This window comes from Petaurus breviceps, unplaced genomic scaffold (assembly GCF_028583685.1).
Source record: "Petaurus breviceps papuanus isolate PSGF00001 unplaced genomic scaffold, PetGlider_PUasm1.0 140, whole genome shotgun sequence".
In the NCBI taxonomy this organism is placed as follows: domain Eukaryota; kingdom Metazoa; phylum Chordata; class Mammalia; order Diprotodontia; family Petauridae; genus Petaurus; species Petaurus breviceps.
In genome coordinates, this window is record NW_027185698.1 from 36,245,787 (window position 1) to 36,251,913 (window position 6,127).

Here is a 6,127-nt window from a genome sequence, read left to right on the forward strand (position 1 = left end):
CCTTCCCTTCTTTTTCTTCTCCCTCTACTTTTTCCTCCTCTTTCCTCTCTTCGGCCTCCTTTTTTTCCCCTTTCTACTCTTTATATTTTCTTTCTTTTCTCTCTTCTCTCCTCTCCTCTCCTTCCCCTTCTAGGTTTTATTGCGCATTGTTAATAGAGTAGGCATTTAATAAATGCTTCTTGACTCACTTATTGACTCATAAGGAGCCAGGAAATGAGGAGAAGAAGGAGATATGCTAGTGTTAATAATGATAAACAAAAAGTATGCTAACAATGGGTATGGGGCAGAAAAGTTCAGGTGGAGCTGTTCCCTTGAGATGAACATCAGGGGTTCTAACTCTACTCAGTAAGATAAGAGCAGGGGTTTAAACAAGCCTTGGACTGCCTTCAGAGTTAGTGTTTATTCATCTAACCCCTGTGGGTGGTTAGGAAAGCTGGGAAGCAGATGGCAGATAAGTCTGAGAAGCAATCTTTGGAATACAGTACAAGGCAATGTAATGGGAACTTTTTATTCTTGGTGTATTAATCTTTAATCTTGAAATGCTAATTTTTTTCTTGCTTTTCAGAGGGGGGAAGGCAGGGCAATTGGGATTAAGTGACTTGCCCAAGGTCACATGGCTAGTAAGTGTTAAGTGTCTGAGGCCGGATTTGAACTCAGGTCCTCCTGACTCCAGGGCTGGTGCTCTATTTACTGTGCCACCTAGCCTCCCCTTGGAATACTGATCTTAAGAGAAGGAGATATTTCTCCTAGTTGATATGTTGTGGAGTTGATCAAAACTGGCCCCATGGGAGGTAAAAATTTACTTAAAGCCTTAAATATCCCCCAGAAAAGAAGCCAAAGGAAGACTCTCAACTGTCCCTGACCCCTTGGCAACATGCAAATCTTCCTCTTCAATCAGTCTATTTACAAATCCTCTAAATGTAGTTTAATCTGTAACCTGACTTAGTTTACCTATAGAGTTTGTTTGACCAAGTTTATTCCCTTAGGGGATGTATGAGTTTGTGACTGTTTAATTAAATTTGTTCAACTTTTATGATGCTGAAGGAAGTATTGGGATTATTGAATTGCTTTTTCTTTAACCTGTATGGCCTAAGAGGAATGTATTAGATTTCAATATATAAAAGAATTATTTGTATCATTCTGATATAATTTTGCCTATAAGAAGGCCTGTTAGACTTTTAATGGGTGTTCAGGTTTTTTTCTGAAGCCTGAACCTATGCTTGAGCATAATAATAAAAGTTAGATTTTTACCTCCATAGTTTCTTCATTGTGGTAAATATAATTTGGTAGAGATTAAATACTACATGTATTCAGAGAAGAGATATTTCTCCCATAATAGCAAGGACAATACCATATAGTTCCTGGGTCCCTTCTCTTTTGTAAGGAGAAGAAATCCCTGTGGACCTTTAGGACTTGCAGTGGAGGTTTTGAATCTTTTAACAGTAGTATACCCATCCTTACTCATTTGCTCCTATTTCAGCAGTTAATTGTGATGGCTTGGTCTTTTCTCACCTTATCTTCCTTGATGGTATCACATGTGGCCCTCACTCTGTGCCTGTGAGAAGGATAGACAGAAGCTTGTGTGCATCTCCGTGCTTCCTTGGGTTGGGCCATGGTTGGGTTCTATGTTGCTTCAGAGCTAGGACATAGGGTATATTCAAGTGATGTTTCAAGTGGTGATGAAATGTCCTATTGATTCAACCTCAGAGCTGCGTATCTGATCGTTCATAGCTGAGCTCACCCCTCTGTTACCAAAGGCACATCACTCAGTGGAGGTCATCGTCAGAGTAGATTGGGATAGAAAGAAGACAAGGCAAACAAAAGGTCCCTTAGGGTCCCGAAGTAAGAAGGACCAAATAAGTCAGACAGCTGACTAGCGAGTCCAAATAACTTACTGAAGTAGGGAGAATGGCATAATTACGAACAAAACTCCCCGGGACACTTCCTTGGTGCCAGGACTTTGGGGAACTTCTTATTCCAATGGTGGCTGGTTGTAATGGCTCTGTTGCCTTGAAAATATCTAAGGAGACAGAGGATAGGAAGGAGCCTGGTGTCTCTTGGATTGAACTGACCAATCAGTGGGAAGAAAGAGTTTGGTAAAAGTAGCTATGATGAGGGAAAGGGAATTACTGGCTTAAATTAGGAGGAGGGTACAGGGGCAGTGAATAAAGTGTTGGGGCCTGGATCTCCTCCCCTTTTGTCAACATTGTGGTTTTGGGGAGTGTTTGCAGATGCCGCAGCTGATCCAGGGTCACTATTCATACTACTCCAGAACCAACCTATCGTTTGTGCCAGAATCAGAGAAAGAGAAAATGAAAGCTGTTCTTAGAGTGGCTGATCTAAATAGTACTTGCTATAATGACCCCCAATTTTCCATCCTTATAGAAAGGCAGCTTGGTGCAGTACTAAGACATCAGACTCACAGACTACTAGTCTCATGGGGCCCTCGGATGAACCAGATTAAAATATAATTATGAAATGTTTAACAAAATAAATAAAAATATAATACAACACTGATAATGTCCATTTGTGTTTTTCTAAGTGCATGTGCAGGCTACTTAGGAACAACACTGGCCTATTAGATAGAAAGGGGGTTTTAGAGAAGGTTCCCCACCCCTAATAGAACCCTGGGGCAGAAGTCAGTTTAAATTCGACACTTACTAGACCTGTGATTCTATGCAAGTCACTTAAGCGCTTTTCCTCATCTGTAAAATGGGGATAATAATAGAGTCTACTTCCCAAGTTTGTTGTGAGGAATTGTAAAGAGCTTAGTACAGTACCTGGCAAGTAGTAAGCACTATATGAATATTACCTATTAATTATTATTAAAGCCAGGCTTTCACAGAGGGCAAATTCAACCTGCTGCATGTTTTTGTATAACCAGAGATAATGATTTTTTATATTTCAAAATATTTAAAATAATGTTGGGACCCCTGAACGAGAGGGTTCCAAAAAAACAGTTTATTACAGTTGAAAGTCAGAGCACTTGGGTTTGAATCCTGACTCTCACCCTCAGTCTCTGCATGACCTTGGGCAAATCTCTTAACTTCTCTGGGCCTTGATTTCCTCAGCTGCAAAATCAGGGTATTGAAATGAATGGCTTCTTAGAGTATTGGAATGAATGGCCTCATAGAGCACAATCTTTACCCTCACAGAGCTCAGAATCTAGTAGAACAAAATTATACAAATGTAAAATGCCGTAATTGCCTAAAAGGGATTTTGTGTTAAGTCTGGAAGGATTGAAAGTCTGAAAGGATCTGAAAGTTAAGTCAGGATGGACTGGGGGATGATGGAAAGCTTCCTAGAGAAAGTGATATTTGAATTTAACTTTAAGGGGTAAGTAAGAATTCAACACGTGAAGAGGTTTCAGCTGGACATCTGATGCATAGGGAGCAGCTTGAGCAAAGGTATGGAGGAAAGTGCAAGGAGGCCTAGGGCAATAAAGAGTAGCCCAGTTGGAGTCAGGGCATAAAGGAGGTGAGTAGGAGCAGGATGAAGAAGACCAGAAAGGCAACGTGATAATCAACAACCATAGAATCATTCCTGTAGTCATACAGCCAGAAAGGGCTGGCTTCCTCATCTTTAAATTGAAGGGGTTGGGTTAGATGGCATCTGCGTTCCTCCAGATTGATGATCATACAGCCTTAAAGGTCATCTGGTCCCACCCTTGGATTGTGCAGATGAGGAAAATGAGGCCCTCACAGGACAAGTGACTTTCATGCGTTCTGAATGAGTTAGGGTCTGAGCTGAAAGTTCAGCACAAGTATGCCATGTTCTTTCCTCTACTTGATGGAACCTATAATATCCCTGATGAGCAGCTGTTCAGCCTTCTTGAGAGATAGAAAAGTCCCCTCTCTCCAGAGGCATCCCATTTTACTTTTGGACAGCTCTGTTAGGAATTTTTCCTTATGTAGAGTCAAAATCTGCTTCTCTGCCTTCTCCACATTACCCCTGGTTTCACCCCCTGAAGCCAAGCAGAACAAGTTTTAATCCATTTTTTCATACTTCAAATACTGGAAGATATCTGACTTGTTTTCCTTTCCCTAAAATGGAAGTTATTGTGTCCCAAAGTTTTCTCTTTCCCTGGCTAAGCACTGTCAGTTCTTACAACTTATCCTTGTATAGGCTATCATGGTCTACACTTCTTTCTGGCAGTTGTCCTCTTCTGGATAATGGTTATAAATGCTCAACAGAGTTTGAATTTGGCTTGATAGGCCACGTAGAGGGTCTCTTGTTGAGTGGCAGATGCTCCCCCAAAAGTAATTGACAAGTTTTCTGGCTAGATGTGGGAATTTGTTTTGCTTGGCCATGCATATATGCTTCAATTTTCCCCCCTGCTTTTCAATGTATTTTGGGAGGAGATGAAAGGAAGAAAGGTCCTATGGATTGTATTGGCCTCCTGTTACAGTAGAAATTAAGGTAAATTGAGGCACAGATTCTGAGTATTATCAATTTATTGGTTAGGCTAGCAGTAACAAATAAATTGGGTTAATGACCTCTCTCCATGACCAAAGATCTTGGCTGTTGTTCAGTTGTTTCAGACTCTCTGTGAACCCATTTGGGATTTTCTTGACAAAGATAGTGGAGAAGTTTGCTATTTCTTTCTCCAGTTCATTTTATAGATGAGAAAACTGAAGCAATCAGGGTTAAGTGACTTGCTCAGGGTCACATATCTAGTAAGTGTCTGAGGCCAGATTTGAACTCAAGAAGATGAGTCTTCTTAACTCCAGACTCAGCACTCTATCCACTGTGTCCCCTACCTGCCCTCTAGCACCTAGTAGGTACTTAATAAATGCTCATTCCCTTCCTTACTTCTGCCCATGTGGTTCTTCCTTCCACCAATGTGGATTAGAATGAATCACCATATTCTAATTGTGTGATGTTTGACCACATCCTCTCAAAAATCCTCCATAAAGAATCCACCCAAGAATTTGTCCTGCATGCTTTCCCCTGAGTCTTCCAGCATTTTACAAATACTAGTGCATCACCTGAGCTACCTATCTCTTATCCATTACTCTTACTATGTGACTTCTTTTTACTATTATGGAAACCCTTAATGTTATCTTCTACACTACTTCTCACACCCAAGTGCTTGGTGATAATATATTCCAGCCTAATTCTACCCACTATTCATTTTCCCATTACCTTTTGGGTCTCCTGTAATTTTCATTCTTTCATGATTCATAACCATATAGCATCATGAGAATAATATTAGTGTTGAAAAGATAGGGTGCCCTTTCCACCGTGATAGCACTGCCAGCGAAGAAGGAAGCCATTGTCCTCCCCAAGACAGAAGCCAAGTCCAAGGCCTTAAAGGCCAAGAAGGCCGTGATGAAGGGTGTCTATAGCCACAAAAAAAAAAAGAATATCAGAACATACCCCACCTTCTAGCAACCCAAGACACTAAGACTTTGAAGGCAGCCCAAATACTCTCGGAAAATGTGGAAAAACAAACTTGATCACTATGCCATCAATAAGTTTTCCTTGACCACTGAGTCTACTATGAAGAAGATTGAGGACAACAGCACCCTAGTCTTCACTGTGAACATCAAGGCCGACAAGCATCAGATCAAGGCCATAAGGAAGCTGTATGACATAGACGTGGCCAAGGTCAACACACTGATCTGGCCTGATGGAGAGAAGACCTATGTCCAACTTGCTCCAGACTATGATGCTTTAGATGCTGCCAACAAAATTGGAATCATCTAAACTGTGTCCAGCTATCCCACTCCACCTACAATAAAAAAATTTTCCAGTATATTAAAAAAAAGAAAAAATAGGGTTTAAGCCCAGCTTTGTGCCACATCCCTGCTACCAGGAAGCTGAGGTTGATGGATAGCTTGAGTTTGGTGGTTGTGAACTGCAATAGGACTAAAGTGTATCAGGTGGCACCAATATTATAAGCCCCTTGGAGTGGAGGGCCACTAGGCTGTTTAAGGAAGATGGAACTGGCCCTGGCTAGAAAAAGAGAGCAAGTTTCCATGGTAACCAGTATTGGTATGTAGCCTGGGATGCTGTACTTTTTTATTGTGAAATAAGGAGATGGAGAAGAAAGAGGAAGGAAGAAAGGAAGGAAGGAAGGAAGGAAGGAAGGAAGGAAGGAAGGAAGGAAGGAAGGAAGGAAGGA